The sequence below is a fragment of the Pteropus alecto genome, unplaced genomic scaffold (genome assembly GCF_000325575.1).
Source record: "Pteropus alecto unplaced genomic scaffold, ASM32557v1 scaffold269, whole genome shotgun sequence".
In the NCBI taxonomy this organism is placed as follows: domain Eukaryota; kingdom Metazoa; phylum Chordata; class Mammalia; order Chiroptera; family Pteropodidae; genus Pteropus; species Pteropus alecto.
In genome coordinates, this window is record NW_006443566.1 from 2,172,457 (window position 1) to 2,182,434 (window position 9,978).

The 9,978-nt window shown below is 42.2% G+C and overlaps 1 protein-coding gene across 1 annotated transcript in view; it reads left to right on the top strand.

Moving 5' to 3' along the window:
• The window catches only part of SVIL (supervillin), a 202,954-nt gene that overhangs the window by 34,277 nt on the left and 158,699 nt on the right, over positions 1–9,978 (top strand). The window lies entirely within an intron of this gene.

Sequence of the window (9,978 nt, forward strand, 5' to 3'; positions counted from 1 at the left end):
TCTGCCTAATGATTGGATTTAGTTAAAAAAAAATAAAATAAAACCATATTTAAATTCATATCGATCTACGTTTTTAGCCATGTCAGTCCGAGGGTCAATGGATGGAAGATACAAAGACATATCTGGAGAAATTTTGAAACCTCTGATTGTCTAATGAATAGGTTGCTTTGCCTGGAGGAAGATCTCCCTTGATGGAGATATTTCTGTAGAAACTGCACATCTGCCTGACAAGGATGTTGCAGAGGAGGAGCTGGCTGAATTGGAAAGAAGGTTTTCTAGGTTCGTTTCAACCAAAAGGAATTCTACAATTTCTTAATCGATGGCCCAAAAGAAGTGAGGTTTTTGGTGTGTGTTTTGTTTGTTTGTCTGTTTTTCCCATACTTTTAAAAAAGTGAGCAAAGATATACAATTAGATTCTTGTAATTTCTGGTGCATCTATCATGCTTTGGGGGTGATTTTCTCGAAACTCTTATTCCCAAGTGTATTTCCTGAATAGCTCCCTCTTAGCCCTCATGACCTTGGAGGGCTGTCTGGAGATAGAGTGATTTCATGGATGTACTTTCGTGGAGATGTGGTGCTCCAACAGTGCTTCAGAGAGCAGCTGTCTGAAGTACGTGCGTGGTTTGCTTAGTTGGGAAGGAGATTACCATCAGTTGATTATAAACCTGGCTCTTAGGATCTTAACATGTCGAACCTCACCCACTCTGCCACGCTTGAACCCCTAGTGTTTGCCTCCCACGGCCAAGCCTCCCCCATTTACCATTCCTTAGGGACGGCAGACATGAGATAAAGCACCATGTGGTAGTTGTTTTTGAAAATGTCTAAACATCCCATGACCATCCCTGGGGGTCATATTCACTTGAGACTATAAAGTTTTATGGTTCCATTTCCTCATTACTCGTCCCTTTTCCAGAAGGAAGTATTTCCTCCTCCTTCCTTCTAAACGGGGCATTGCTTTGTCCTTACCTTTTACCTCCTTTTTGGTTCCTTTTTATTAACTATGTGCAGACTGTGTCTCTTCACTTATCACTAGAATATTAGTTCCATGAGGCAAAGAATTTCTTTCTGTTTTGTTTGCTACTTTACGCTGAGCACCAGAACAGTGCCTGGTGCATAGTAGGTGTCAGTGACCATTTACTTAAAAGGTAATAAATGTATCTCCCTGAACAAACCAAAAGTTCCCTAGGGACGGGACCAATCCCTCTGACCACGAATTTCTCACTGGACTGATGCAGCAGCTGCTGTCTTCACTGACTACCAATCTGTGGGGTGTCATAACACACACTGTCCCTCTCCCAGAAGGGCTGAGGATGTGGTGTGTTGTACCGTACTGTATGGGTGATCATAGGCTAAGCTGTGCCTATCTGCTACTTAAAGCATAGAAGATTCTTTCCAAGATGCTTACAAATGAGATGTGGAAGGGATGCAAAGCCAAGAGGCAGCATCCTGTCCATGTAGGACTTTTTAACTTGCTGTGTTCACCAGCCCCACCCAGGAAACCTTTCAGATGGCTTGCAGCTGGGTGGGGTGAAGGTGGGGTGGCAGGAAGGGCGTGTGCTGATGTCACAATGAGTCTTCCCCTCTGGTCAGGTCTGAGAGGAAGTGTGTGGTAAGTCACGCGGAGGCAGAATGTCTGTCCCTGATAGGGGCTAAAGCGGCTCTTTGGTTTCCCTTTTAAGCCTGTTCTTAAAGCCTGCCTCTGTTTAAATAAATGAATGAGCACAGAGAGGAGCTTTATTGAATATGCATAATTGGATATGCAACAGATCCAAAGTCTGGCTGATGGAAGAATCAAATCTAATTCTGATGATCTAATCGTATCTTTGAATAGATGCCCTGAGGGTAAGTTTCGGGTTTTTGGCTTCCCATCCCAGGTGATCATAAAATGGAGGGAGGCAAGGAGGCAGATTTTTCCAGAAACTCTATGCTTAAATGAGTTTATCCAGACAGGAAATTTTAGGTACAAGGACTTTAAGGCACAATAATAGTTGTCTTTCCATCAGCTGGTGAATAATTTTGAGACAGTCTTGAGATGTTAATTTAATGAAACCATGGACTTATGTTTCTCGTTTCTCTCTCAGACACAAATGCATGTGCACACGCACACACGCACACACGCACCATTCCGACATTAGAAATTATTGTGCCTTCGCGTGTCAGGCTTTGTGCTGTCGTAGCTAGAGTCTCTCTTCCTCACAAAGTATTTATGAAGCTCTCATTCCGTATCATGTAGTTGCTGCCAACTTGCCTTCCCTGCGCTCCTACGCATGCCCCGAACCTCGCTCTCCAGCCCTGCCATGCTCTTCTGCTCCACCAGAGTTCCATTCGCCCTGAGCCATCACCTTCACAGTGTGCTAGACAAAATCCTGCTCCCTACAATGCCAATTGCAAACGCAAGACCCATGTAAAATCTTTCCTGCCCCCTCCTCCATGGGAAGCTCCTCTCATTTCAGCCCTGCAGCTCCCTGTGCTTCCCTTATGGCCTTCGCCTTCTCCTCCCCATGACAGCTCTAGTGAGGCAAGCCCAGCAGGTAATACCCAGCATGCAGCCAAGTTGGGTACCTCATCTGTGACCAATTTCTCCCTCCCTCCACCTTGCCTTGCCATTCTTGATCTGGCACTGAACACTGCCACCCTTCTTAAATGCATGGTGCACTTGTTATGGCCAAAATCTTTGGCTGTAGCCTCAGGCCTGACGTCTCAGCCTGGCACAGAGGGCCCTTCTGATGCCAGCTTCCATCCCCCGCCCCATTGTACCATGTTCTATTTGTGCAAGATACTATCAGCTTTCTGAAAATACCAGGCTCAGTCTCAACCTTGTGGCCTTGCACAGGCTGTTCCTACTAACTGGAATACCTTTCCCCATCCTTCCCAAGAAGCTAAACGTGACTGATCACTAATGATGTCAGTCAGGTGCCTCCTCAAAGAAGCCAGCTGGGTCAGGTGTACCTGTTGGGGAGGGGGCTTCTGAGCCCCCCTGGACAAAACTCGCATTAGAGCATGTCCCAGACTGTGTGCTTTAGATGCTGCTCTCCAGCTGAATGGACTGCAGTAAAGGCAGGACTGAATGCCTGGCCTCTATCATTGCACCTAACACATAGGTGTTTAAAAAATGTCTGGCTTTCTGATATTCATCCTTAAACCTGCCAACCTTATTCAATACTTTTCATTTTAGGTTGTTGTTTTTCTAACAATATTTAATAAAACAATCCTATCTTATGTAAAGAAGAATGACTCTTTTTTAAAAAAATGGATTTAATGGCTTTATTCACTGCTTCTGTTCTCATAAGGGTCTGCCATATGCATTTACCACTACAGTAGAGAATTTAGTAAAAGTTAATGGAACAAGATAATTCCTCCATTGCCTAAAAGCAGCTATCAGTCTAGATATTTATAAGTGGGCCGCTTATAAATATTGAGATATTTATAATTTTATAAGTGGGCCGCTATAAGAAAACCCTGCCAGGAGATGGTCATGTATTCAGTTTCAATCAGCTCATGCTCCCCTCATCCTGCAATGTGAGAAGAGAATCACGGGAGAAACCAAAGGACAAGGAGGGACTGGTACTTCAACAGTCACCAAACTCTCGAGGCTTCTACTAGGCTTAGTCATTTGGGCAAATCTTCTCCACACTCCAGGTTAGTCTGCCACATTGTGCTGGACATAACTCCTCCAGGAAACAGTCTGTGAACTTCCCTCTGATGTGTAACTGTCACGTGCAGGGCTCCAGTAAGATTCCAGGCCTGTCGTCTTCCAGGTGAGGTGGGCTCTGCCTTCACTGCAGGGATCTGTCCCAGACTAATGGCTTTCTAGTGACGTTAACCCATTTGTCACAAGCCTTTCTTCACCTCTGGACTGAGGGGGCCTCGGCTGGATGGTATTCTTGCTCGCATATGTTAGAGTTCTCTGGGTTGAAGGTAGAGTATTAAGGTGTAAAGAATGCAGAGAAGAGCATCAAGCATGAATGATGGGGTTTGCCTGAGAGGGCAAACAACTGTAAAGGCAACTGAAAAGGCAGTCTCTCCCTCTCTTTTCTCATGGAATTTGGGAGATTAACACTGAGTAGCCAATGAAACTGTGTCCCAGGTGTCACTTTTAGTGGCTCTAATGGCATTTGGGGCTGGGCAAAGCTTGGTTCTCCTGATAGAAATTTTTCTTTGGCTTGGGGATATTGCAGTGCAAGGCCAACAAAGGAGCAAGAGAAATGGAAATCTCCCAGCAGTTTTCACCTCTCGTGCCTAGAAGCATCACTTGGAGGTGGAAAGTGAACATGTCTTTTGTCATCTGTATTCTCAGGCCAGGGTGGCAGTTGAGCTGAGAGGGAAAAAGAGGGAGAATTCATGGAAAAGGACATTGGGTGTCTGGGACCGTCACATCGAGAGGGGGTCAAGACAATTGAATCTCTTTCCTTAATTTAATATTTTTTTAATTTGAAATTTTGAAAATGATCGTGATCAAGTAGCAGTTGTTAAGCACCCAATATATCAAGCTATTTTATAAACATTTGTTTTGAAATGTGTCTAAGGTAAGTGAACTCTCTCTGGTGCACAGATGGGTTCTGATGACCTGGGAAGAACTCTTGTCCAAGTGACTAGGGCTGATTCTCAATAGATGCTTCCAGTACTGAGGGTCACAGCTGTGTGCCAAAAGGAAAACAGAGGTGGAAAATCTGCTCCACACAGCCAAACGGGCGTTAAATCCCAGGCTAATGCCAGCTGAAAAGGAGCCCTACATGTGGCCAAATGCTGTTGTCAAAAACAAGAGCTGGCTCTCGTTCCCCCAAACCAGAATCCAGTTCAGTGTTCCAAGAGCCAGCTGCTCCGGCCCCCTAAGGTGATGTCTCAGGGCCCAGAGTGACCTCCTTTGCCCCACAACTTCTTTCCACTTACCTCCGACGAGAAGAAGTCTCTATGAAACTCTGTGCATAGTCCCAGAGCATGTCTTATCTTACTGTGATGGCCAAAGACTGCTTAGTCTTTGCTTAGCCAACTAGTATTTAGTAAGTATCTGTGTTTAGCAAGTTAAATAGGCTTGGTTCTCAAGGAGTTTATATCACACACACACCTGTTCATTGAACTTTAAAAGCAGAATGATGAAAGAACACATGTTGTCTGAGCTAACACAGCAACGGGATATAGATGAATATGTCTTTACTACAATTTACAAATCTTCGTGCAAAATGGGCAATGGAGGTTTATCCCTCATTAGAATAGAAAGGTGGAGGAAAGGGCATGGTTTTCTTTTTATTTGGAGAAGGGCAGGAGAAAAATTATTAGTTTTATTTTTAGAAGAGCTGAGGGCATAGATAGAACCTGGTTTAATGAATAGGAAATGGCCACTTCCTCCAGGGAGACTGGGAGGAAAACACAGGTCGTGTGATTCTGTGAGGTGCGGGGACTGCGTGGGCAGGAGTAACATTTTAGCAAGTGGGACGCTGGTGTCTAGGAGTCATGGTGTTCTGGATTTCATACTGTGACCTCGGCTCGTTGACCTGATGGCTACAAAGATATGTGCAGTAGGAAGGATCGTGGCTCCCAAAGAATCATGGTTCGCATCCTAATCCCCAGAAGCTGTGAATGCATTAGGTTACCTGGAAAATAGGAATTGCTACTCAGCTGAACTTGAGATGAGGAGAGGATCCTAGATGATCCAGGTGGGTCCAATGTAATCACAATGTCTTCTGCGAGGGAGGGAGACAGAAGAGTCAGTGTCAGAGTAAGGCTGTGTGATAAAGTCTCGACGCCTTTGTTGCTTTGAAGATAGAAGAAGGGGCCACAAACCAAGGAATGCAGGTGACCTCTTGAAGCTGGAAAAGAGAAGGAAATGCATTTTCCCCTAGAGCCCGCAGAAAGAACCAGCCCTGCCAACAGCTCGACTTTCAGCCCAGTGAGACTCATTTCTGACTTCCAGCTTCTAGAACTCTAAGATAATAAATTTGTGTTGTTTTAAGCCACCACGAATGTAGTAATTTGTTATAGCAGCAATAGTAAATAATCCAATATGGAAAGCTGTCTCTGTTTTAGAAATATGAGAACCTCTTAGTTATTTATAGTATATAGTATAATGGAAAATTTATGGAATATAAATAACTCAAAGAAGAATCTTGTCAAAATTAAGTCTAAGATCTGTGTAAGCTCATTTATTTTACTAGAGTGAGGGCAGAATCTTTATTTCTTCACTTTTATATCCTCACTGCCTAGTTCCATGCCTGACTCATTCATTTCTAAATGAATGAATCTCTTTTAACTAATCCATGAAAAACCAAAACAATTATCTTTTCAAGAGTTTATTTTAGAGTGCATCACTATTATTAGAAATCTTAAATTCAGGCTCTTGTTATAGACAAAGAACATCGCACTTTATATTGTTATTCAAAGATGAGAGGTTTGGTTAGAGAAATTTTTTTTTTAAAATTGTTGTGTTTAAACAAGAGTCTTTATTGCTTCCTTGGGTTCTAGGAATTTCTTTGTACTTACCCAGGTTGGAGGGCTCACTTGCCCTTTGCCTGTTCAATAAAACTTCTGTAATATATAGCAAGTTGTAACCTTAAATCGGTGACCAAAAAAAAGGCTCATTTTTTTGTGAAACTTGGTTTGGGAAGCCTGGTATTATTTACTAATATTAGTAATATTAGTAATGATCTTTGCATGGCAATAGAGAGAATTAAGAATATTTCTAGTGTTGATTTATTATTTCTTCACTCGCTCATTCTCTGAAAAACTCTTTACTAGGATCTTGCTATGTGTCATGCCCTGGGGAAACAAAGGGAGATAAGATATGGCACTTTCAGAAGAATCCACATTCTAGATAGGAAGAAAGGTGTGTGGATAGATAATGAGAATATGGACTAGCAAGTGTTAAAATAAATTGTGGTGCCAAGAGGAGAAAATTTCTAACTCTACCAGGAGAATACAACAGAGAAGAAGAGATATTTATATATCTCTGTACCAAAGGACCAGGAGGAGCTTGGCAAGTAGAAGAATGGAACATATATTTACTGCCTACTGAATCTCAGGCACTGTGCTGGGCACTTTTGCATATAATTTTGTCATTTAATTTTGACCCTGAGGAAAATGATATGCTAGTTAAGTAACTTTGCAAAACCACACAGAGTAGAATTTATATTCTTAGCAGTCATCGTTTTAAAGCAGAGGTGGGCAAACTTTCAGGAAAAGATCAGAGAGTAAATATTTTAGGCTCTGTGGTCCCTATGGGCTCTGTCACAACTATTCAACTCTGCCACTGTAGTGTGGAAATGAATGAGCATGGCTGTGTTCCAATAAAACTTTATTGACAAAATAGGCAGTGGACCAGATCTGGCCTTTGGGCTGCAGTTTGCTGACTCCTGTTCTATAGTGGCAATTATAATTTCCATTTTGTTTTGGAATATTTCTAGAGAGGGAGCTTATAGGTTTTATTTGCTTCTCAAGTGGGTCAATGACAGTTTCAGAATGGGTTATAGAATCTCACAAAGAAATGATGGCAGACCAGATTAATAATGGAGGTTCAGACTGACCCAGTTTTCTAAGATTTCACATCGTTGCGATTAATATTTAACAGATCTCTGAGAATCCAGATAGAATACATCTTTAGGTCATTATGGATGAGTTCAAAAAGAAAAACCACACTAATTCAGTCTTGGCAGAGGATTTGGCATTGTGTGGGTATGTTTGTGGTTTAACTCTAAGTTTTAAAAAAAAAATAGACATAGAAAAATTTGCCTGGAACATTTGGGAAGAAATAAGGTAAAGATCTGAATGGATGACCTGGGAGAAGCCTTGGGTGTAAAGCCTTGATGCTGCTGTTTCCTGGAAAAGAGCAGAAACATCTGGTTAGTGCTCTGTGAAAGGAAGTCCTACGACCAGACTGAAAAGCAGAATACATCTTGACATCTTAAAGCACCAAGCCAGAAAAATCTCTCTGTAAGAGTTGATACTGTGGGAAAAGTCACTAAATTCAGAGATTTGAGTAAGAAATCCTTTAGAGCAAAACAGTGAATTTTTTTGAGAACAAATCTTTCCAAGAGTATATTCTAAGAGATATAGTGTGGTAAGAAAACACCCAGAAAAACGAGGGTTTCAGAAATGTTCCCAAAAGGAAACATTGAGAAACCATTTAGGTCACCTGTCCTGGTCCTATGTGACCAAAAGATTTTTTTCTCTCTGCTAATGATGGGAGCTGGATGAGGTTGGTTACTGTGGGGAGCGAATCTCTTTTGAAAAATGAAAAGCAGACTAAGTTAAGGCGATAGTTCTAAGTTTGGATGGTTCCAACTGGATTGAAACATTTTTCTCACCAACAGGAATAGATTAAAAGTGATGTGTGTGCCTGTTGTCCCTGGAGGTCCCTGTGCTTGGCATCCCATAGTGTTTTGATCTGGTTCCCCATCAGGCTCTGTGCTGTTGCTCTTAGGGTTGAATTGGGGAGAAAAGGGAGGAAAAGATGGAAAATGTGGGAGTTGATATCTTCCTGGAAGACATCGTGCATGTTAACAGGCTACAGTTATTCCAATCAAAACAATTTAAACTTTTTCTTGTGTTTTGGATCCTGGGCATAAATCTTGTCTTGATTAAAACAGATGTGATTTGGGAATGTGCACGAAGTCCCATAATGTGGAAGCTGAGCTTTGCTGGCTCTCCTGCTACTGTATCTTACTCTGATTAGCAGGCATCAAACTGGATCCCATGGTGCATGTGTGTGTTGTTTTTCTGGCCCCTGTCAAGGTTAGATGCAGCTTCATAAAACTCAGAAAGAGCTTCCTTCAAATAGATACCTTTGGCAGCAGAAGAAAATAATCTGTAAAGTAGATAAATACATTGATGTGGATTATGTCAAGCAAACAGTGTTTATATAAAAGGCTTTAACATGTAAACCAACTAAAGAGTCTGATAATTTGACTTCTTTCCCATTGGACAGAGCTTTTTCATATTGTGTGTTTAGAAAAGAATATTTGCATTCTACAATCTAGCTGACATTGTTTTCTTTTAGCAAGGGTTAAACAAAAGGGACCTTCAAAACATTGTTGATATATTGCAGAAAGCTTTGCTGCTTTTATTAGCTTCACTGGAAATTTTCGTTTCCTGGAAAGCTCGCTAGTGGAGTGTATGGTTTCTTACAGAAATCCATCTCTTTGCTGCATTCACTAAATAACCTAGTCAGTGGGGATGCTACTGCGGGATGGAATTAGTATCTAAACTGGTCCTGAGTCAACTACTTCCATTGTAAAGAAAGTTTTAAGGTTTAATGTTACTTGGGTCCAATTAACCTTTTTTTTTTTTTTTAATCTTAATTCATTTGAACTCTCTGATAACAATATTATACATGTTTTCCAGCAATTCAGATAGCTGGTATTGAACATGGAACTAACCTGCTCCATCTCAGCACCTTGCAATTCAGTCAATGGCACCGTCACACACCCAGTTGTCCAGTCTGCCACGTCTCATCTCCTCCACCGTCACCTCCTCCAGTCTGGGCTTACTGTCTCTGCCTCGATGGCTGTGGTGGCCTCCTATCAAATTCTCTGCTTCTTCTTGTCCACTTCCACATCTGCTTACCCCCAAAGTCTATTTTCCTCAGAGCGACTAGAGTGATTCTTTAAAACTAAATCAAAACCATATCACTCCCTAGCCTACACCCAACGATGGCTTTTGGTAACTTCAAATAGAACCCAAAGTCCTTCTTTGGCACAGGGCCTATATGATCCGTGCTCAGCTTTCCCTGACCAGCATTTCCTGCTGGCTTCCTAGACACTCTTCCTTTCACTCCATTCCAGCCACGTCGGACACCTTGCCAGTGGTGTCCTCCCTTGGGCATAGTGGTCAGACTTCCATCTTAAGACTTGAGAATTAGCACTTGTTCTTCTTTCCTCCTCCTGAACTCTCCCTCCGGGTGCTCACCAGCTTTCTTCCCCAGTCTGTCCAGGTCTGTTTTTTTCTTTTTTTTTTTTTTTTTTTGGTTTGTGTGTGGGGGGGGGGGGG